Source organism: Vidua chalybeata, chromosome 16, assembly GCF_026979565.1.
Source record: "Vidua chalybeata isolate OUT-0048 chromosome 16, bVidCha1 merged haplotype, whole genome shotgun sequence".
NCBI classification, from domain to species: domain Eukaryota; kingdom Metazoa; phylum Chordata; class Aves; order Passeriformes; family Viduidae; genus Vidua; species Vidua chalybeata.
This window is the reverse complement of record NC_071545.1, coordinates 14,053,810-14,075,766: the sequence shown is the minus strand read 5'-3', so window position 1 is coordinate 14,075,766 and position 21,957 is coordinate 14,053,810. Positions and strand designations below refer to the sequence as shown.

General features: G+C 53.4%; 1 protein-coding gene across 4 annotated transcripts in view; it reads right to left on the bottom strand.

Annotated features, from left to right (window-relative positions):
- The window catches only part of RAI1 (retinoic acid induced 1), a 74,586-nt gene that overhangs the window by 34,471 nt on the left and 18,158 nt on the right, over positions 1–21,957 (bottom strand). For 3 of the 4 annotated variants that reach the window (XM_053957238.1, XM_053957236.1, XM_053957239.1), the window contains one exon: positions 4,780–4,860. The gene's annotated coding sequence lies outside the window, so the exon portion shown is untranslated. Of the gene's footprint in view, positions 1–4,779; positions 4,861–4,951; positions 5,598–21,957 lie in introns of those variants that run through there. The other variant, XM_053957237.1, reaches the window with a different exon arrangement.

Below are 21,957 nucleotides of genomic sequence, written 5' to 3'. Positions count from 1 at the left end.
GGGACGCATCCTCCGGGAGAGATCTCTTTGGATACCGCGCCAGCCCTTTCTTTTTTTTTATTTCCTTTGCTGCCTGGGATAAAAGGCAAGCGAGACAGACCGTGGTACGTGTCTGAGCTGTTTGGGAAAGAAATAGGAATTTCCTCCTGCCATTCCCAGTCTTTTGATAGGCAGGTGGGATGCGAGCAGGAATAACTCAATCAAGACAGAGCAATTTTTAATTAATTTGTGGATCCCTTCACCGGCTGATTGCCTTGGAGACAAAAGGGAAGCCTCTCCTTTAACACTTGTGTGTGCCTGGTACTCTGAGCCTCCCCTTTTCACCGGCACATCTTTGGTCTTGAAAGCTGCACAAAAGGAAGAATTCCTTGATCTTTTGCCTCGGCTTTTGCTAAGATGGAGACACACATGAGGGGGAGCTGGGCTGGGGGGTTTTTTGGGTTTCTTTTATATTTTGGGGGGATTATTAAAGCCCAAAATTCACGTAGAGAGAGGTGGGGAAGGAAAAAATAAAGAAGGGAAGGGGAATAAAAACGCTCAAAGCTAAGAAAGGAGAGCATTTTCCGTCAACACCTTCTGCCCAGCCCGCTCCATCCCCAAGGGGAGGGAGTTGAAAGGTTCAAGCTACATCAAGTGGTGAGTAATGCAGCGGGAGGCTCCTGCTCAGGGCTGGGCTCTCGCCCTCCGCCACCCTCCCTGCCCCATGCCCAGTGCTGGCGGGGCAGAGCCCAGCTCTCACCCTCCCCTTCTCCCCCCACCAGCGACCGACCGTGGGGATGCGGGAACTTCCAAGGCAGTGAGTGACACCACAATTATCGATTGCCGGCTGCAAAGGCTTGCTCTCGCCTCCCCCTCTCTTCTCACTTGTTTTCTTCTGTGCAGCAGTGCCAGCCTTCAGAGACTGCTGCTGTAAAAGGCTCAGATTGACGGGGTGTCAAGATATCCACTGCCCCTGGCTTTTAACGTTCCCTTGCAGGGGGGAGCGGGAAGAGCCCCTGCACCGGTGAGGGGAGCTTGGATAGCTCCAAAAGAAAGGGAGGAATGAAAAGCCTCCCTCTCTCCTCCGTTGAGGAGATGCTCTTGAACCACAAGCAGCTTTTTCAGCCTCAGCTTGGCTGCGTGCGTCTCGGAAATCTCAAGATGCTGGGAAGGAGGAGAGGCGATGTGCCAGCCGGCCCCTGCCAGTGCCGGCGTCCTGCCCAAAATCAAGGCACCCAGGAAACACACCACGCTCCCCAGCAGGTGTCTGTGGGGTGGCACACACACCTGACCACCCAGCAGGTTTGGCAGTGGCCATTTTAAAGGTGGGGAAGACAAGACACATCCAGGCCAGATAAGGTCACCCAGAAGAGGCTGCAAAAGGACTGGGACACCCCAGCTTGGGCAAATCCTCTACTGTTCAACACTGACGGCACAAGGAGTGCCAGATCATAGGGTTTTCCTAGCAAAGACTAGCAAAGCAGGAACTCCAGGTGATCCCCGGATCCCCCACCAAAGGCTGCGATGTCACCCTGCCCAATGGCCCTGGGATGGTCCCTTGCCAACCCTGCCCCCAGCTCAGCTGGCCACCCACAGCAAGTGCCATCCCTGCCACAAAATGGGGACGGTCACCTGCCTGTGGAGGTGTTTGTTTGCAAAGCCTGGTGGCACCCTGGGACCATGGCTAAGTGTTATGTGCTGGAGCCAGGGGCCTGAAATTAAAGCCGGCTCCACGGCTGTCGGTGTCGACACCTGGTGATGGGAGGAGAGGGATCGATGATGGAGAGTCTGTCGCTCCTGATGCATCGCTGTCAGGGTCAATACACAATTCCCGGGGAGATCAGATGTCCAGGTTAACTGCTTTGCCTCCCTGCTAAGCCGATGGGCTGGCAGGGCCCCATCCTGCTCACACATCCTCCTCCCCAGCCACGCTCACCCCACAGCCACCAAATGCCACTGACGGCAGCCCTGGGGCTTGTGGCTCTTGTTTTCATCCATGCAGAGCTCAAATGTAGTTCAAATGGGTGCCCAAGGCTGGGAAAGGGATGCAGGGACAGCAAGGACCTGCCCCCCAGGAGCTTTTGGCTGCATCAAACCAGCCCACTGCCATGGGCAGAATCACCATGGGACCTCGTGGGGACACAGGACTTGGGGACACAGGCCAGCAACTCCTCTGGCCAGCCGAGGGATTTGGGAGGGGAAGTGGGGGGTGATGAGACCTCTGAAGGGGGGAGCCCCATCTGCCAGTCTCCCTGCGCACCCCTGAATTCCTGAGCAACGGAAAAGGCAGGAGAAAAGAGAAACTTGCCCAGCACAGGACCTACAGGCTCAGTGGCTGCGTCCTGCTCCTCACCCTGGGTGGGCAGAGCATCTACGTGGCTTTGGCACAGCACCTGTCCCCTCCAGGTGACAGCACAGACCCCCGTGGGACAGAAGAGCTGTGACAGCAGGGCTGCACTGTGCCCTCTGCACCAAGCAGGCTTGTGGCACTCCATGGCACCCCGAAATCATTGCAGTGAGCCCAGGCAGGAGGCAGAAGCCCCGCTGTGCTCCCATTCCCATGTGCCACAATGGGCAGGATCCATCCCAGGGGGTCCTGTGAGGACGAGAGCCACCCGCAGCCAGGCTGCAGCATCTCACCCCGACAGCTCCCGGGGGCTTTCAGCTGCTCATCTCCTCCTCCAGCACAGCACAACCTACCCGGGGGAGCCCGGTGTGACCCCCTGAGGAGGGGACCAGGGGGTCCTACCTGCTGTCAGCCCATGGAGCCAGCCTGGGGGGGGACACAGCATCACACCCGGCGCAGCCAGACTTGCATCAGCCCCCCCCAAAAATCCCAAGAAAACAGAGCGCAGCCATGAATAACAAAAGCAGCGATCAGTAAAGACTCTCCCAAGAGGCTGCAAGTTCTTCAATTAGAGCTCGCATTATAGGAATGAGAAACTCCACGCCGTCTTCCGTAAGGATAACACTTTTTTCCCCCTCTCTTTTAAAGAATAAAGGGAGGGAGGGAGAGGAAGGGCTGCATCTCTAATGCAACAGACAGGTCTGCTGAGATTCACTTTGGCTCTTATTTTGACTTTCATCTAAAAGAGCTGCCCTGGGAATCCATTAAGTCCAATTTAAATCGGCTCTCCGCCCTCACGGCTTCTCCCCGCCTTCGCGGCCCCCCCCAGCTCCCTTCTCCCCCCTCCTCGGAAGCAAACAAACACAAAAGCAAGGCCAGGCAGGGCAGGCAGCGAAGGGCAGCACCGGCGTGGTTTCGGAGCCCTTCCCTGGGGGATTACAGCCTTCCCCAGGGCAGTTGCTCCATCTTTATTTCCGCCCAAATAAACACAATCCGGCCACGTTTGGATCCCACCTCGGTATCCCCCACCTCGGCGGCGCTTTTGGGGGAGCCGCTGGGGTTTCAGGACCTGCTTCTGCTCCCTGCACATCTCCCCCCATCCACACACAGGCATATTTCCCCCCGGTTTTATTATTTTTGAGGACAATTAGCTCCATTAACAACGCAACCGGCAAAGTTGGATGGGATATAATCACATACTTCAGGTTGGTTGGGTTTTTTTTTTTTTTTGGTTTTTGGTTTTTTGGTTTTTTTTTTTTTTTTTCCCCAGTGAGCTTCCCCACCCCGAGATCATTCCTCTGCCTTTGGGAATCGCCCCCCCTCGCAGCCGGGCGAGGGACGGACCCCTCGCCTTTCATCTCACCACACTCATTCAAGCTCTGCTTCTGTCGTATAAGCAGTTTTCCAGCTCTTCCCCCCCCTCCCGCCCCGTAACACACCCGCTCTGCATTGCATCCTATTCATATGTTTTCAATCATCGCCGTTTCGTTATTTAAAACAAAAGCACACGGTTCCCCACCCCCGGGCAGCACTCCGAGCCCCCTCACCGGGCTCCACGGCTATTCCCTGGTTTGTTTGTTTATTAATGTCAACGGAGGATTTGGAGGCAAAATTTGCCGTGGGAGAATGGGAGCGGGAGGTGAAAGTCCCATCAAGGGGCTTTCCAAAGGCGCAGCCAGATGTGCAAACCCCACGATTCCTTGGGTTATCTGCTAGATCCATTTTTCCCTGCCCCGCCAGCCACCGAATAAAAGAAAGAAAATCCATCAAGTCAGCGTTCTCACGTGCAGACAACGGCAAGGAGAGCCAGGCGCCCGCCCGCGGCACCGCCGCAACTTTTGGAAGTATAAAACCATGCACATCCATAACTCCTCAATTAAATAAGCCTTCCCGGGAAGACTTCCCTCTGCAGAGGCTTTCGCAGCCCCGTGCCCATTATTATTTTAACTTTGCAAAAGTAGGGATCCAGGACAAGCCAAACGAAATCCACCCCTTCCACACACAAACACTTCCAAGTCTCAGCTGTATCTTTGTTCAGACACCCATCAATCGGCAAGTCAGGAGGGGTTTTTGGACGGCTTGCAAATTTCTTTATTACTTCCAGAAAAGCAAAACAACCCCCCCCCACACACGCCCCCCGGGCTCCTCCGTTGCTGCTGCAAATAGGACACACACACAACACACACACACACGCACGTATAATCCCCCCTCCCTCCCCAAACTCCGCGATGCCGGCGCCGTGCATCCATTCAATCGCAGCAGCACACGAGTTGCACAAGAGAAAAATAAATCCGGAAAAAGCTCTGTCCGCACACCCTCACCCGCCCCCCCCCCCCCCACTTCCTCACGCCCTCCCTTCCAATTCTGCTGCGGCTTCAAGAAAAAAAAAAAAAAAAAAAAAAAAAAAGGGAAAAAAGGAAAAAAAAGCACAAAGATGTAGCTTGCAACAATACCTGCGATGGTCCTCGCTCTCTCCTCTCTCTCCTGCTGGCTCGCTCTCCTCCTCTTCCAGAGCACAGTAGCCAGATTAGATCCTTAGAAAAAAAAATGTGAGAAATAGCACAATTCTCCCTTTTTTTTTTTTTTCTTCCCTTCTCAGCAGCCCTTCTGAGCTCCTTCACTAACCATTATTCATAGACCACTAGGGGATATAAGGTAATTAGAAACGGCCCTATAGCATCCAGCCTGAAAATGTAATGCCAGCGGTAGGAGTGGTGGAGGGCTCTGGCTGCGGGTGGCTCCGGCAGAAAGTGCTCGCTGGAGCTGGGGACCGAGGTGAGAAGTGGGGTGGAGGAGAGGGCGAGCGGCAGCGGGTGCTGGCAGCTCTCCCGACAGAGACCAGGGTGGCCAGGGACACCGAGCGGTACCGGTTTGGGTTGGGTTTGGGCTTTTTTTTTTTTTTTTTTGCTTTTTTTTTTTTTTTTTTTTTGTATTTTGGAGTGGGCTCGCCGTGCCCGTGTGAGCCGTGCTGGGGCTGCGTGTGTGTGTGTGTGTGTGCGTGTGTGTGTGTGTTTGTGCCAGGAATAGCAATCAGCAGAGGCAGCACACAGAGCGCAAAAATGCCATCATGCAGGGTCAACAGAAAGCTGCAGACATTTTTTTTCTCTCTCTCTTTTTTTTTTTTTTTTTGTAGGCTTAATCCTCTGGAGCGGGGGAGAAGGAAAAGGAGGAGGCTGCTGCCTCCTTTATAGTTTTGATTTTTTTTTTTTTCCTCCTCTTCCAACCTCGTAGGATCAGATTAACCCCCCCTTCCTCTCCCCTCCACGAACACACACTCTCTCTCCAGCCCCAGCCATCCCAACCCTCCGCCAGCACTGCACCGGGGAGATGCCGGAGTCGGCGCAGGGTGGGATGCGGGTCTGGCCGCCGCGATGAGCTGGGTGGGATGAGCTAGGTGGGCTCGGCAGGGAAGCAGAGCAGGAGGGAGGCAGCGCGGGGGGGAAAGGGGGGAGGTGGAGGCAAATGAACAAATCACACCTGCAGCTTTCTGCGTGCCGGAGCCAGCTGCAGCCCAGGCAGCGACCGGCAGGAAAAATCCAGGCGCGCGGGCTCGCAGCACCATCATCTGCGGGGATTTAGGTGCACGGTGAGCTGGTGGCAATCATCGCTGGGAGCGATTGATTTTGGGGAGGTTTATTATTAGCAGGAGGGGGAAAGGGAGGTGCTAACAAAGAAGCAACCCTTCCACACACACCGGTTTTGTTTTTTTTTTCCCTCCAAGGGGTAAATAAATAAAACCCGTCGCAGAGGCGAGGAGGGGGAGCTGATCCCCTCGCCAAGGGACGCAGAGCTGTGGTGGTGGCCCCGGCACACCGGGCCACCCGTGCCGCGCCGCCGGCGGTGCCGCGATCGCCGCCGCGCTCTCTGCCCGAAGGGCGCAAACGCCCAGCCCTCCCTCCTCCCACGACTCCGCTCCGAGCCTCTCGTTAATTGAACTAAAGCTGTTCACCTTGATAACGCAGCACGGCGGCAAGTTTCCGAGCCGTACGCGGGGGGCTGGAGAGCTATTTGATCCACTTCCAAGGCGCTGCCTTTCAATTCAACCCCTTGCTCTTGAAGGATGGATAACCAGGCCCTCTCTTTTCCCTGTTAATTACTCGAGATAGGAGCCATCAAGCTGCAAACCAGACCAAACCTCACAAGGGGACACAGCACCTGCAAAAGCAGACTGCTTGTTCTCATCTCCCCTGACTTTTTCCTCCCCACCCTCATCCTCATCCTCATCCTCATCCCCATCCCCATGGCAGACCCAGTCTGGCTGTTCGTGGGTAATTCACCACAATATGCTCCCAGCCACCTCCAGCTTCACACATGCCTCTCTGCAGGATGTTAAATCAAGCTGGGACCTCATGGCTCTCCAGGGACTTGGTGTTATTCCCTGTAATCACCAATCTGCCCTGCCCTTCACACACAAGAGCCTGGCACTGTTTGGCATCACAAGCCGTGACTGCCACCCTAGTAAAGTCAAGGTGGGATGGACCCAAAGGACGTCACCCCCAGCTTCTCCTCTGGGATTGACAGAAGACTAAAGGATTTGTTATTTTTACACTACAATCCAATAAATTCAACAATCTGGTCCGTCCATGTTATTTCCCAGATCTGGTTTGTTTGAAATCCCCACCTCCAGGAGTCCTGTGATTTCAGGAAGACCTCATCCCTGCTCTCCTCCAACCCTGACCTCACCGTGGTGGGGAGAAAAGCTGAAACCACAAACCCCAGAGAGCCCCATATGCAAATTAAATCACCACCGAACACTTTGGTTATTAAACACTGTTACTTTTCTGGAAGCTTTAAAGTTCTGCTCCTATGATTTACGGGTTCAAAAAGGCTGATTTCATGACTTCTCAGCATTTCTGAGGTGTCAACACCCGCATCACCTCTGTTTGCATGACACGGTCATGTCTATTTAAGCCCAGCCACTGCCTGGGTGGGAGACCACCACCTATAACACCAATTAACTTCACTCCTTAAAACCTCCAAGCTCATAGAGGATGCTGCTGCTCAGTTGTGCAGATGGAAAAGTTTCCATCCCCTTGATAAAATCCAGATCCAGAGTATCCTGGAGCAGATCTCACCCTGAGCTACCACAAAACAGCATGACCAGCATCAAAAAGCCTCTTCCCATCTCCCCTGCCATGAGAGCAGGGCTCACCTTGCTGATCAAAGTTGGAGGCTTCCCTGGACGTAACCCCGCACCTCCTGCCCTGGAGAGGCTAAAAAATAATGACTCATAGCAATGTTATTTCTGGAGCTGCTAAAACAAAGGCACTCTGGCTCCCTTGGTGTCTCACCACTTCGACCTAAGTGATAAGGCATCCTGAGAAAACTGAGCTTTTCCCACCAGCCTCCTCATCCAGCCCTGACATGAGTGGCCAGCCTGGGGTCTAAGGACCTCCCCAGTACCTACACAGGACGCTCTAGGCTGGCTCTTTTTCATTCATCTTTCTTTCATCCCTCTTCCTGGCAGATTTTCCCTCAGCCCCACTCCCGGCCACCCCAATGGATGGTTTTTGTCCCCTGGCCCGGGTGCCACACACCCCTCACGTGCGGTGGCTGCTCGCAGGCAGGAGCAGCAGCCCTGCCCCAGCTCTCATCAAGCTCTGTGCATCAGCTCCGAGCGGATCCGATGGATTTTCATTTCCTAACTTTGCCCTTCGGGCTATTTCTAACGAGCTTCCTCACGCTTTTAAAAAAAAAAAAAAAAAAAAAAATCCTTCATCTTGCAGAGCGGTGTCAGAACAGCAACACTCGGGATGACTGTGCCTGCGAGGAGGCTGGAAATTAATTATATCACAGTGGCTTTAGGTAGGGATCCATCCACTGACCTCCTTGTCCAGCTCCCGTCTGGGACCCAGAGAACAGCCAGAAATCCCCTCCCAGAGCAAACCGGCTTTTTTTGGCCTTGAGAAATGTATTTTTGTGGTGTGATGTTTGGTCTGTGCAGCACAGCCTTGGGCGTGGAGCCACCACTGTCCTCCCGTGACCCCGTGCCCTCCCCGTACCCCACGTCCCCAGCCTTGAGCCCCCTTGTGTAGCCTCTTCCTGCAGCACGGGTCCACCCACCCTCCTGGACTCATCCCTCCCACTGAGAGGAAGGAATCAGTCCTGGGTGCCTTAATTTCCACTAATCAGATGTTTTAATGAGTTTCTCAGATCCCACTTCCCACCACCACCCCCTCCGAGGCCGGCCCCGCTCCCGCGCCGTGCCGAGGCCCCTGACATCTCGAAGGCTTTCCTTGGTGGGAGAGCAGCGATTATTTCTCTCAAAAGGTCTCTTATAATGGAAACCATCTCTGCAACCCTCCTTGGTCTCCTCCTGCCGTGACCCAGGCTCCATCGAGAGGAGCTCTGCTCCAAGGCAGCGCCGTGTTTCCATGGAAAGAGTGAATAGCAGAGTCTTCCCAGTGGTTTATTAGAATTCCTTTTACTTCGATGGAGAGTTTTAGAGCAAAGTAGAAAGGCTTTAATGTGGGGCTAATGGAGCCCCTGGGAAGTCCAGGAAGGAAATCTCCCCTGGAGGAGGCGTGAGGAGAGGGAGGGCAACTTTCAAGACGAATTCCTGGACAGGTTGAAATTTTTTTGCAGGAGCCATCTCAGGCAGTGAGAAATGGAAATGAATGTTTGTTTTATTTTTAACAGATGTTACAAAAGACCTGCCAGTAATTCAGTGAACGATGCAAAACCTAGATCCCACTCACTTTTCCCAGCATGTCTTCTGTCCCCTCCCTCTCCTGCTTGGTACAAATGCTTATTTGCATTTAGCATATCATATTTAAAAAAAAAAATATTAAGCAATAAAATAACAATCATACGCCACTTCATTTCCTCCCTCCCTAAGGCTTTGGTTTCAGGTTAAATCCTTGGTTGGAGCAGCTATTAATTGTTTTTAATAAATTTTTCTGTCTCTTCAGATTTCCCAAACCTATATTCTACTCACCCACTTTAGAGGGTGCCCTCTTGCCCAGGCCCCCATCCCTCTCTCTCCCTGCTGTTCCCTCATGGAACAACTCTTGACTCTGCAAAGTGTTTGGAGCCTCAGTGTGAAACACAGACTGCAGCCTCTTCTTTGGGAAGAAATACAGAGATTTGCAGTTAAGAGATGGGGAGATGGAAAGGAGAGGAGGTACAATGAGGGGGTCCTAAAACCATCCAGCCAGGGGCTGGAAAAGCAGTAAGAGTGAGGCTCTCCAAAAAACACAGTGCAGAAAGTGATCCATGAATGCACACCACAGCACAGGGAATTCCACAGCTGATCTGAAACCCCACCATGATGCCAGAGAGGTATTTGGGATGAGACACAGCACTTATGAGTGACACACATGAAACTCAAACCTGTGAGGCCAGCAACAGTCATGGAATCCCAGAATGGTTTGGGTTGGAAGGGACCTTAAAGCTCATCTCGTTCCAAACCCCTGCCATGGGCTGGGACACCTTCCACTATCCCAGGTTGCTCCAAGCCCCTTCTAACCTGGCCTTGGACACTTCAAGGGGTGGGGCATTCACAGCTCCTCTGTGCCAGGGCCTTACCACCCCCACAGGGAAGAATTCCTAATATCCAATCTATCCCAGCCCACTGTCAATGCAAAGCCATTCCCCCTTGTCCTGTCACTCCATGCCCTTGGAAAAAGTCCCTCTCCAGCTTTTGTTAGTCCTGGCCAGAGGAGCCCTGAATCCCACGGATACCAGATTTCCTGAAAATGAGCAACTTTGGCAGCTCCTGGCTTAACTCTTGCCTGCAAAACACAAGCTGCAATGGTTCCTTTTCATGCCTAACTGAAATACCACTTCTCCTCTGGATACCCAGCTTTCCAAAGGGCAAGATACCAGGAAAACCTGGAGTGGGCAAATGCAGGGTGATTTTCTGCCCGGTTTCCTGTTAGCAACCCTGCATGCATAGCCCCAAGGGGCCCATGATCTCACACACCAGCATACCCTGTGCTGGATTCACACCCCATCGATGCCTTGTTTGTGGGATCCCAAGCAGGAAAGGAGGAGACAGGCTCTGGGGAGCAGCTATAGGTCAGTACTGACACAAACAGGGTGTCCCTGCACCCATTATAAATCCTAAAATCTGCCTGATTTCCTGGCAGAAAATGGCATCCGTGTGCATTTCCAGGTGACGGAGGAAAAGTGGCTGTTTTCACTGAGCTTTCTCCTCTTCCCGTTACAATCCTGCACCTGGTTAGCAACTGTCGGAAAGAGGTTAATCACAGTCCTTAAATCAGGAACCTTGTTGTGGTATGCTTGGGATGCACATCTGTGCTCTCCATGGCTCATCCCCGGCGGCATTTGGGAGAAGGCAATATGCCAAAAAAACCCCACCCCCAAATAAGCCACCCAACCCCCCCCCAAATGAGCGACAAGCATCCCAGGGTGCAGGATCCTGCTGATTCCTTGAGCTGGCTCTGCAGCACACGTGAAAAGCTCGTGATTCCCCCAGCCCCACCACGGCCATGGGTTAAAGGCATCTCGGATAATGTGTTGGCGCAGCCATTATGGGGCAGAAAAGGCTTTTGAGGGATTGGGGTTTTGCTCACTGGCCAACCTTGTGATGGAGGGGAGGAGGCATCACTGGAAATGCCTTGGGAGTAAACCATGGGGACCAGGGGTGGTCTCACATCCCAGCCCAGAGCTCAGCCCTTGACAGCGCAAAGGCTGGAGCTCCAGCAACCGCCAGCTGCCCAGCCTGGCTCCTGATTTCCAAGCACTGCAAAGCCTGGCCTGGCCTTGCTATTTCTAGGCCTGTCCCAGGGGATTACCCTGCTCTCCCTGTTTTGGGAAAAAGAAGCATTCCAGAGCGTCAGAGCCCTGGTGCTCAGCCGGGCCCCAGGCTGCCGGTGCAGCAGACACCGAGGCCGTTCCACGCACGCACACGTGCACAACCCGGAAAATGGAGAGGAATTGATCCCGGAGGCAAATCTCTTTTGTTCTAACCCCGCTGCTGTAACTGGATCTCCCCAGGTTCTGGGCTCAGGAGCTGCGTTGGATCACATCGCTTTCATGCCTTCTCCCAGTGCCAGCTTGTCACATTCCCTCGTGCCGGCGGCGGGGAGGGGATGGGTGGGAAGGGGAAGCATCGCTCCCAGCGCTTGTTTACCTCAGCACCGTGCACAGGGGGTGTACGGCAGTAATGAGCAAAAACCTGGAGGGAGCAGATTGCAGAGCCGCGGCATGAGACCACCCCCAACTCACAGGCTGCCCCTTTTTTAATGAGGTCCCCCTCATCCTCCTCCCTGCCAGGCTCCCCGGTGCCCTGACATCCTCCTGCCTTTCCCCGCTGTCTTGTTCCGACTGCAGAAATGCTGATTCACAGAGCCCGGCGCAGGAGGCGTTTGGGAGGCAGAGAGAGCAGCACAACACCGCCCGAACGCACCCGACCTCCCCGGGCGCCTTCGCACCGGTCACTGGCGACAGAGGAGTCGCTGCAGATTAATCCGCTCTGCGCTTATTCCACCACCTCTTTCCCAGTGTCTCCCTCGCCTCTCAGCAAGGTGAATCCATCCCCTCTGCTTCCCGGGAGAGCTCACATGCTGGAATTTGCCTCCCCTTTCTGCACAGGGGAAAGCAAGGTGAAAGACTTCCCGCTGCGCACGACAGCAGGATGGGGTGGATGGCACTTCCCCAGGGAAGTCCTCTGCTTTCCAAGCGGCAGGGCAAAGAGAACAGCACCCTGACCCGCTGCCAGGCAGGTGTCAGACCTCACTCTTGGATGCTTTGATGCATCACTGGCACTCCAGATGCCATCTCCTCCTTCCAGGGCAGGCAGTGCCTGTGGTGGGGTCCGCGCCCCGGCTGGCTCCTGGCACCCACTGCCACGTCAAGGGCGCTGTGCTGTGACAGCAGCTGGCACGAGCAGAGCTGCCCACCCTGCCTCACCTTCCCTCTCCTCTCCTTTCCCCTCCTGCCAGCACGGTGCAGCTGGTGCAGCAGCAGGGCCGAAATCTGAGACAGCAAAAGGATGGTTTTTTGGAGCAGGCTGTAGGAACGGTGTCCCCAGCAGCCCAGGGAAGGCAAATGGCTCCAAAAGCAGGGGATGGCTGTCCAAGGATTTAGTTTCTCCAAAGTCCAGGTCTCTTCCCTCTGGGAAAACCACAACACACTGTAGGAGAGCTCAGGTGAATAGATCCATCCTGTTCTACTCCATCTTGCATTCCGTGACCCCATTCACTGCTCCCCCCTGAGGCCACTTCACCCCAAAGTCACCTGTGATGCCACAAGGGATGCAAACACTTGGGGACCCCGTGCATTGAACAGCAGGATGTGACACAGACTTTCCTGTCACACTGACATTCCTCCCTGCTCCGCGTCCCTCTGGACCATCTCAGCACTGCTCGGATCGGGTGGGACCCATCCCAGAGCAGGGCATGCAGTAAGCCAGGCAGGGAAGCCAGAATTGAACCCAGCTCTGCAGGCCCATGGGAACACTTTGGATGTGTCAGGGGACACCAGGGCATCAGGACACCCCTTGCCACCACCACGCTGCTGCATCTGCAGCCCCGAGGCTCAAAGATCAAATCCACCTTTTCCTTTAATCCTTCCACATTTTTTTGCAGGATGTATCAAAGCTGTGCTGGTCCACTCTGCATGGGTGACCACCTGCCCACAGCCAGTGGCCAAGCTGGGCTGCTCATCTGGCTCCCCGAAAAGCCATGGTGCATCTGAATAGATTTCCACCATGCAACTGTAAAGGCTTCAGTGGGTTTGAATAGAAGCCCCTTGAGGTATTATCTCAGCAGTGCCTTGAGGCAACCACCTGAATCCTTCCGTGACTGCTGCACAAACCTGGAATGTCTCAGGCAGCTGGGGATTATGGACAGACCTTGCAGAGGAGCCCCCAGACCACCACAGCACAGCCAGCACCATCAGCTCTCAGATGCTCCCACGTGCAGCCAATCCTCTAAAAACAAGGCACGGTGATGCTAAGAAGACCAAAGCCCAGATGCCAAGGCAGGAAACCAAGCTGAAGTTTTCACATTAATCATATTGAGCTCTATTCTTTTTCATCTATTTCAAGGCAAGTCAAAAAGAGGTTCACACTCTCCCCTGGCAAACCACAGAGGATGACGTGAGCCTGTCTCTTGCATTGCAAGTAGACTGTGTCAAGCAATTAGCAAGTCATCAGGAATTCAGATAGGGTGGGCAGGATACGATCCCTCAAAGCTCTGTCAGGAGCATTACCCACCCTGGAGTTTCCCATCAGGCATAGAAGGCAGCAGAGGGAGCAGGGGCTGTTGGTGAGCTCTCAGGAGCAGAGCAGACACCGTGTGCCAGCAGAGCCTGATGCCATAAAACACCTCACGTTTAGCCTGTGCTGTAGCTCAAAGACCCTGGGCATTCAACACAGATTTCTCCTCGCTCATTCCCAAACTCAGCAAGGTGGTCAGGCCAATCTAAGAACCCTCAAACATCCTGGAGGCCTGCTGGGTCAACCTGAGTACCTCACACATGACCCATCCCTGGGTGTTTTGGCATCGCATCAACTCTTGCTGCTCCCACCAGTTTCACTCCCTGCAGCTCTGACCATGCTGGTTTCCACTCAGCATCATCCCAGCAGCCCAAACCCTGCTCTCCTGGAAGTTAGTGGCAAAACCCATGCAAGAGGAGGAGCAAACCTCCCGCACTCATTCTGGGATGAGATTTGCACTTTGGGCCCCCAGAGCTGCTAAACCCACACCACACCAAGGCCTGGCACAGCACACAAGTGGAGCAGGACCATCTCACCAAGAGCACCTTGGAGGGGAACTTGGTGGCTTGCAGCCTCCCCAGATACCTGGCTGGTCCCTATGAACACCCAACCAGCCCTGAAAGAAAAGAGGGAGGATTATCCCGAGGTGTGAGCAGCCAACCTGGGCACACACCTCCCTGTGCAGAGGGATCTGGCGTGCTGGGCAGGTGGCACAGGGGACGCCTAATCTGCCACCTGCCCTTTCTCCTCTCCATTGCCAAGGTAGCAGCAGACAATGCTATCTGCTGGGTTGTCAGCCGGCCCTCCTCCCGCCGTCTCTTTAGCCAGAAAACTCTCCATCTGTCTCCAGATGGGGTGTTTCTACCACTCCAGTCAAACCGATTCAGAGTGGAACAATGATGCTTTGTTAACAAAACAATTTTTGTATGTCAAGCCCTCCTTCTTGCGGGTTTTTCTCCCCCCCCCCAGTCCCCAGTGGGTCAGCTTTGTGTGGCGTCCTACATTTTGTTGTTTCTTTCACATTTTAAAGGCTCCGTATTTTAGTACAAAAGGTGCCTGCGGAGCAGCTTTTATCTGTGAGGCAAGATTTGACACATACGCAGATCACAATTGCGACAGGAGGTTCGTGATGTGGTGGTTAAGGGTGGTGTCAGGACCTTCAGAGTGATGAAGCATTATTTCCAGTGATTTTTGCCTCCAGGATAAAAATTACAGCTGGTCCAATGCTGCATGTATGGCTTCTGTGAGCTGGAATCCCCCAAGGGCTCATGGAGGGGGCACAGAAAGTTTGAGCATGCTTTGGTACAGAACTGGCATCACCTGTGTCCATCCATCCTTCTCGTGTCCTCCTGTGCAGGACAAGCCACCTCTGTCACTTGTGAGCAGAAAGGATGGGTACATGGAGTAAATCTACATGCCTGTGAGTAAAGTACAACCCTCTCCCCAGCACAATCCCTGTGGTGGCCAGCAAGATCAAACCTCAGCCCTCCAGTGGCCAGAGTCTCAGACCAAAGCTCCTGGGGAGTGCTTGACTTCTCCCCAGCTACCTGGGGCTGGATCATGCCCCTTGACCCCTCAGCCAGTAGAGGGAAGGAGAGCCCTCTTCTTCCAAATACATCTCCACCACACAAGCCTCCAAGAAAACCAGCTCTTCCTTTATTTTTTTTTCTTTTTTTTTGCCCTGAAGCAACAAGCATACAAACCACCTTCTGCTCTGCACAAAAACCAGCAACTCCCAGCAAACAACCAAGCCGCTGGCTCCAGAGCAAACAGCTCCGTGTTCCTAAGCAGGCTGGAAATTTCTACACAAGGGGGACTTTTTCTTCCAGCTCCCTCCACATTTGCAGGGAAGGTCCCTCCTCCTTCCTGTCCTCAGGTAACAGCATCTTCATGGAAACACCAATATTTTTATGAGTCATCCCCCTTCTTCCTCTCTCCTGCTCTGTGGCCAACACCCCTCTGCTTTCAAGATCAAAGCCGAAGGGGACCAGCTGTGTTGAGTCCTTTCCTTTCCAGCCCTTTCCATCTCCATTTGCAGCCGTCGCCAGCGCGAGTCCCTGCTGTTCTGACAGCGCTTTGTGCCGCCCCTCCAGCACTGCAGCTCCGTGCCCACCCCCCTCCATCCCGCTCCTGCCATCCCAGCTCCTGCTCCAGCCACGCTGGGAACACAGGGAACCCTCCCTGGCCTGGGCTCAGTCCCCTCTGGCATGCATGGGAACTGCCCTGCTGGCTGCCCCGGCTGCCCTGCCTGTCATGTGCTGATTCAGAGGCAGAAATATGCTCAGAGAGAAACGGGATAATCTGCTTCCACTGAAATCCCATCCTAATTCCATGTGTTTGGTAACTCCTCCGCAGACCAGAGCATGAGACTACATCTCCCTTCCAAACAAGCAACTCCATGGGGACCTTCGCTCCAGGCTGCTTCCAGCAGGGGTACAACCTTGGCTGGGAAAGTCCAGCTCCTGCTGTGAAAGCAGCTCAGGGAACAGGAATCTCCCTCCCTATCCAAAAGGCTGAACATTTCACACAGCCCCCAGTGCTGCAGCAGGGATTTGCAATGTGATGGGATAATTAGAGTCAGGGATGTGCTTCTCGTGCTTCTTAACTGCCAGAGGGCAGAGTTAGATTAGATATTAGGAAGAAATTCTTCCCTGTGAGGGTGGGGAGGCCCTGGCACAGGTTGCCCGGAGCAGCTGTGGCTGCCACATCCCTGGAAGTGTCCAAGGCCAGGCTGGATGGGGCTTGAAGCCACCTGGGGTAGTGGAAGGTGTCCTTGCCCATGGCAGGGGGTTGAATGAGACGATCTTTAAAGTCCCTTCCAACCCAAACCATTCTGTGATTCTAGGATTCTTGACACATCCAGGAAAATCCATCCATTTTTGGTCTCCTGGTGAGTGTCATTTGTGCACGTTTGATGGAAGCTGCTTCCATGTGCAGCGACTCACAGGTCTGACAGGTCCCTCTCAGGGTCATACACCCCATCCTTCATGACATCTCATCTTGCACCACGTGCACCTCCTGGGTGCTGCCATCACACGTCCTGCACTGATACAATCCCTGCTTCCCAACACCTCGCTGTAACTCAGCCCAAATCCAGCTTGGAGCTGTCTCTCCTACAAAGACTTTGAAGAAAGCATTGCACAGAATTAAATCTTGGTGCTTTTTATATGTAAAACACTGATTTTAGCTGCTAATGGCAATTCCCAGCAGAAAAGGATGGTTAGTAGTGGTGGGTATATTTATGAGTTCTTTCTAAGCAAATGCCGTGAGGCGGGAAATATTTCGGTCCTCGTGGAAAGCTTCCCGGGTTGCTGCTGCAGGCATCTAAATGCAAAGTTTCACCATGACTTTTTGAGTTCTGTGCTCTGCTAGACATATCAAATCTCTTCTCTCAGGAATGCTTTCCCAGCCTCTCTCCCTGGGGTCACGCCTGTGTCACCGTGACCTGCCTGTCTCCGTGAGGGCAGCAGCATCCCCGTCCTTCTCCAGCCACTCCACTGACTTGCCAGTAAATAAAAGTCAGGGGATCTACTTGACTGGTCTCCTTAGCTGCTCTGTCCAAAGGGCTGACTTATAAAATACCCACGTCCTGGATTTCTGGGAGGTTTTCACTGAGAGCACATTGTTTTTCCCCAGCAAAGCCAGAAAAGAATTTACAGTCGGTCCACACAGCGAGACTGCTCTGCTTTCTCTTTCCTGGGACAGGAACTCAGTTAGAAACAGATTGCTAGCAGCTAAATGCAAGTTCCTTAGCAGCTTCCAGAGTGAAAATATTCCCTCTCCAGATCTCCTTTTATGTCCACAACACATTATTCCGGTGGAGGGCTCTCTTGCTAAGAAAAGCTCTGGTAACTCCCAGCCTCGTCTCCAAAGTGGTTCAGGTGTGGAAGCCAGCTCCCCTGCAAGCATCTCTTGGTCCTGCTGCCCAGCTGAGATGTCCTTAATTCCTCCATCTGTCCCCTCCAGGCTCTAGCTGGCTCTGCTCTCAGACAGTGAATAAATACTGCAGGCTGCAAGGCTGCTTGTCCTAAATATACACTTTTCCCACAGCTTCAGGAGAAATTATGTTTTCTAAGTCCCCCAGCCCACTCCTTGGGGTGCTTCTGGGGCTTTCCGTGCTAAGATGCCTTTGTCCCACACACTGCATGCAGACAGACGAGAGGTTCACACCAAAACCCACCTCTCCTCTCTGCCTTTAACTGAACCAAAACAAAAAACAGATGGAAAATCAAATGCTGGCAGTGTGAAGCATGTGGGCTGCACTCACATCAGCCCTCCTGGAGCTGCAGAGTGTATTCCTTCCTGCTCCAGGGTCCCAGGGCAAAGCCAGACCTCCCCAAAAGGGTTATTGGTGGGGGAGATCCTGCTATTCCCCCTTGCCAGCCACCATGCAGCATGGAGGTGGGACAGAGGGAAGGAAGGGAAAGACAGAGGCCAGAGTAGGCTTAGCATTTTAGGAAGTCCAGGAGGAACAATTTCAACCCCAAAGCAGGATTTGCAAAATGCACAGTGAACAAGACACTGGGGCTGCAGACAGAATACTGGGGGGACGGTCACAAACTGGACACTGAGCTGCTTTTGACCGAGCTCCATCCATCCCACACACTCCCAGAGGCAGAGACACTGTGGAGGAAACACCTCGAGACCAGAGTTAAGGCTGTCCCCTAATAAATGCATGGCATTCCACAGCCATAAGCTGCTCAGATGTCCTTAATTCCAGGATTTCTTACATGCTCCATGCCTGACTTTGTAACCTTAATCATGTATTTTTTAGTGTTGCTCTTGTGCGCACGTGAGCTTATCTCCTTTTACTGTGGGATCTTCTTTTCACTCTCTTGTTAGGATAAACAATACCCATGACTCTTCCATGTCCCTCCCTGGGAGTGCATCAGTGTCCCTGAACTCCCCTGAACACTCCTCAGTTTTGCAGAACGAGCAGTGGGGCTGCCCAGGCTCAACTCCAGCTCCTGCTGGAGCCTTGGTCACCCTCGGATGCTCGGAGGTCGCTCCCACGTGTGGATGAGCATCTGGATAACCCCAGTGCCACACCAAGGCTCCCTGCACGGCGCAGGAAGAGCAGGAGCAGAGGGAGCCCGTGGTGGGGGCAGGGACCAGCAGAGTGTTTGTGGAGTAAGGCTCAAACTGCCATAATGGATTGCCTTGTTTACACTGGGCCCAGGGAAAATCACTCCAGGGATGGAGACACAGAAGCGTCCAGAAGCCTCTGAGAGCAGGAGAAGCTCTTCAGACCGTCGCCTCTTACTTTTGCTTACAAAATCATCCCCCCCGCCTCGCCTCCTGCATCACTGTCAAGGGGCGGAAGCTTTAAAATCACTGTAGTAAGCAGGGGAGGGATGAGGAAAGGAAAGGAAAAGTATTATCGGATGGGAATGTGGCTTTTCCACTCCTCCTTGCCAAGAGGAGCCCTCAGTACCCAAGGACACACCAAAAAGGGTTGCTGGGCCACAGGGTGCAGTGAAAGTTGTGACAAATTGCTGGGAGAGGGAAAAGAATAAATAGGAACCACCTTAAGGGAGGGGAGCCACCAGCAGAACAGTTAAAATGACTAAATACTTTCCCAATATCACTCCTCCACGTAAGCATTGCTGTAATTGCCCTTGGGATGTTGCACAACGGAGAAAGGGAGGGGCAGGTGCTGGCAGGGAGGGAGTGAAGGCGTGCAAACCTCCAAATCTCCATCCCAGGCGCTGCTGTCATCGAGGAGAGAGCTCACAGACTCTGCCACCTCGGGCCCTGGTGGATTTATCCCCTGAGGGGCCATTCCTCACACGAACTGGAGGACTCACTCCTCATGCCTCTGAGACACAGCGGGCTGCCCCGGGGAGCAAGAGAAAAGGCGAGGAGGAACAGAGCCCACACTGCACTGTGTGGCAAAAAAAAAAAAAAAAAAAAAAAAAAAAAAAAAAAAGAGAGAGAGAGAGATATAAGGGCTTCATTCAAGCGCTCTCGCTCTCTGGAAGTCTCACACAGAGCAGCTGGTCTTTAAGACTGTTGCAAGCACGCCATGCAAGCACAGAGCCCTTCCATTCCTGGGTGCTTTCATTAGTGACACTCAGACAGGGACAGCCACTCAACCCCCATGAGAAGGAAAACGGCTGACTCATTCTTCCAGCAATGCTTGAGAACAGGACACGGTGCTCGTGCTCTGTAGCAGCAGCCTGAGTCCTCTCCTGCTTCCTAAGCCAGATCACCAGATCTGGGCTCGGATGCCACACACACACATGCACACACAGAGCTAATCCACAGATGTGCTGGGTCCCTGCATAGAAGCATCCTCATAGAGCATCCTCAGCCTTTGCTTCCAAAAGCTGCCCAGTGACGCTCGAGTCAGAAGGGAAACCTCTGAGAGATGCAGTCTTGAGGTTTAAAACATCTGTGGGCCATCAGCCATTAAATGGGATGCGATGCCGGTTTGCTGCTCTCGGGTCTCACGCCAGGTTCATCGCTGTGCTGGCTGGGTACCGTCCAGCAATGCATTAAGTGATGTGACTATTTCTGTTCTCATCACATGTTTGCTCTCATCCTCTCCAGGGTGTGTGCGGGGGGAAGAAAACACACATTCATTATGGAGTGTCATATTTTGGTAAGGCTTTTCGTTTCTCTGCGTAACACCGGGCTCTTGGCAGAGGAGAAGGGGGATTTTGTTTTCCTAATATCCATGTACTCAGGTATTTCTGTTAGAGGAGGCAAAGTCAAAGAAATGCTAATCAAATATCCAGGAGTGCACAGTGCTGACATCCGCACCTCGCTACTATATGGCCTTTCATTAGCATTACCTAAATGTACGACCGTACAAAGAGCAGATTTCCTTAGCAACAGGGCTGCCTTCATATTTCCTCCCCACTACCCCCTGCCCTTAGAAGAAAAATGACTTCAGCTCTTTCTCTGAGCCCTGCTCTGCGCTGCAGCAGTGCTCTACGCCACTGCCAGCCTTTGCTATATGCTGCATCTGGGACGCCTGCCTCTCCACGCTGGGATCCACAAGCCATAAAGCAACCTCTTGACTTAGCTCTTCTGCACAGCCACAATAAAACTCCTCTTTTCCTAACGGAGCATATGCAAAACAGCCCTGTAACGGCAGAGGGGGGATCCTCTCCTCCAGATGACTTACAGCTCCCATCGCTGAGGGAGGATGTCCAGCATGCTCAGCAGAGCCGGCGTTGCTGGCTGGCGACTCCTTTGCTCCCTGCCACCTGGTTGAAGGGTGACAACTGCCCTCGTCCCCAAATGGCACTGTAAACCACCTTTGCCTTGGGCAGGGAGCTGCCAACCCCTCCTCTCCCCGGATCTGGGCCAGGAAGACGGAACACTTCATCCTCCGCGCTCTCCCCCGGTGCCACAGCCTGGTGCGCTGGGCTATTTTAAGAGCTCGTCTGGGAGACTGGCACACGCACCGCGCTGCCGGGAACTCCCTGCTTCTGTTTCAAAAAAGCTGGAGGCTGGGAGCCTGCTGGGACTCACCCCTGTGATTCCCAAGGTCTGACCCTCCTCTCGCTGGGACTGGCGCAACGCTGCTGAGTCAAACGGAATTAGTCCCAATTAGCACCGGTGAAACGGGAGGAGAATTGTGCCCTCCCCGGCATTTCAACCCCCCAGCCACAGGCTGGGACCACTGAGCCTCCCCCTGCAGCCATGCCCCTGCTCTTCATCTCCCTGCTCTCCAACCTGCTCGTTCTGTGTCGCCATTCCCTGCCTTTTTCACACGGATACTCAATCCCCTTTCCCATTATGATAGGGTCTTTGATTGCACGATCGCATAACTATAATGAGACAAATATTTATTTTGCAGATATGGGTTAATCAGACCGAAGGTATAGAAATATTTCATGCGCTAATCAGAGTACCTTCAGCAATCAGTATAGCAAATAACTCAGGTAAATTAACATAGGAGAGTTCCCTTATCAGGTTTTAGTCTAAGATATATGTGCATTAAGGACTAATTTGCTCTCCCCCCTCAGATTTGGGCTGGAGCCCAAGATGAGGTTGAGACCAAGGTTCCCTCCCATCAGCTTTCACAGGAGCTGTGCAGGCTTTGCTCCTGGCAGCATCAGACACCAGGATGAATATTCAGCAGCGTAAACGCCTTTGTTTTCTGTGCTCTGCACCTTTAAATTTCCAAGGGCTCTGCTGTTTTCAGCTCAGACAGCCTTTTTGCATTCAGTTCGCTGCAAGCTGACACAGAAGACACGATGGAGCAGGTTGTGTCTCCTGCTCTGAGCCCTTCACGCCACTCTGGCAGCGTTCAGGGGCCATATTAAGAGCTGCGAGTAATTAGTGAATTCCTCCTGCCCCAGTGCGGCGCAGAGCAGCCGTACCGGGCATCTCGTGGCAGGCTGGCGGTGGCCAGCGGGCACACGTGGTGCCAAGAGCATAGGTGGCAGTGGGGACACTGGCCTCCGTGCGGGTCCGGAGGGGCTGAGAACAG